Genomic DNA, 1,688 nt, shown 5'->3' with positions numbered 1-1,688 from the left:
ATATGTTCTTATGTTTATTATGCGTAAAAATCCATTTATATTGTAAAACGTTTGAGCAAAAATTTGTTGGATCGGTTTTGAAACGATTTTAGATCTGAAAACTCTAAATTTGCAGTCATTTTAAATACTGCAAATTTTCGGTCGATTTTCTGGAAAAACCTTCAACATATAAAACGTAGAACTTTTTAATACCTTCTATTTGACAGTAAATTCGTAAATTTTGGACAAGAAACGAGTGAGTTATGATTGTTTTTGCGGGACTGCTCAAAATGTGATTTTATGAAAATGTGTTCTTGACATGTTCTTGAGTTTCTTGTGTTGCAGGCTTCGTTGGAAAATCAACGAGTGTTCCTTGCTGTGTTTAGGAGTGTCCAATGGGGTGATCATGTGAATTTTGGGGTGTTGTCTCGGGTTGGTGAGGTTGTGCATGCATTAGAAGTCATAGAGAACTCTTGTGCAGAATTTTGGGTTGAGTTGTGCAGAACTAGCGCCGCGTCGCAGTGCTGCCAGTACGTACCAGGAGGCGCATAGGCGCTGCAGGTACGCACCAGGCAGCGCCGCAGCGCTGCAGAGCAGCGTCTAGGTGCCAGTATAGCGCTGCAGCGCCTTGGTGCTGCTTCAGACTAATTTTAGGCTTCGAATTTAGGTGCTCTTGCTTCTTTTGGGTACTATTAAGTCGTTATGTCCTAGTATACTAAAATTTAATTGAGATATTATGAAGTTTGATTGGTGAACATTGAACTATGTTTTAAGCAAGGTCCGCACCTTCTATTGTTTGGGGAAATTCATACTTCTTGACAAGATTTGTTTCGGGGTCGAGTCGGGGGTTAACATATTGTTTATCACGATCAAGTCTCGAACATTTCCAGAAGGTCATAAGTTAGTAAGTCAATGGGTGATGCATTCGATAGGCATGATTAAATTGTGGAAGTTGATGTTCATGGTAGCGTGTTAGCATGTACAGCAAAGACTCGAACGAGATCCAACGAATCCCTCAACGCCATGTAAGTATGTTCGATGTGCAAAAATAAAATACTTTTAAGTTTTGAGGTATGGAAAATGTCTTGTGACTAAATTATGAACGGGTTTGGAAGTCGGTGAACATGGCCGAGGACTTCTCCACCCCGGTAAAGCATGACCGGGTTTAGATAAGGATTGAAAAGCGGTAAAGCATGAACAGGGACCAATCCACCAGGTAAAGCATGACCGGGGATCTCATGTATGTGGTAGTGGACTTTTCCTGCCAGCCCAGTACTGTGGTTTAATATGATCAGGCGCATTTATGTATGGGTCACTTGCTTTGAAACATATCTCTACGCAAAATGATGAAGCTTGTGTATGTTCAAGTATGTATGAAGTAAGCATGTTTATGAAAAGTTTTATGATGATGTCACGTCTAGGTTTATGCTAATACGTTGTAGTTTCAAATATGTTTATGCTATTATGTTCAAGTTTCAAGTATGTACGCTCTATTTTGAAGATGCATGTGGTTTTATTATGTATTACTTTTTATTTTCAGTTTATACGTGTTGAGTCTTTAGACTCACTAGACTTGATCGATGTAGAGGAGGATGACTTTGAGGAGACGAGGGGTGGGGACCAGTGAGCCGGCTTGGACTGTGCATGAGGCTAAACCCGAGGACCGCTCATGTTTTTTTAGAAATTATGAAATGTTCAAATACTTTGAT

This window comes from Primulina tabacum, chromosome 9, assembly GCF_025594145.1.
Source record: "Primulina tabacum isolate GXHZ01 chromosome 9, ASM2559414v2, whole genome shotgun sequence".
In the NCBI taxonomy this organism is placed as follows: Eukaryota; Viridiplantae; Streptophyta; class Magnoliopsida; order Lamiales; family Gesneriaceae; genus Primulina; species Primulina tabacum.
The sequence above is the reverse complement of the archived record's forward strand: the minus strand, read 5'-3'. Positions refer to the sequence as shown.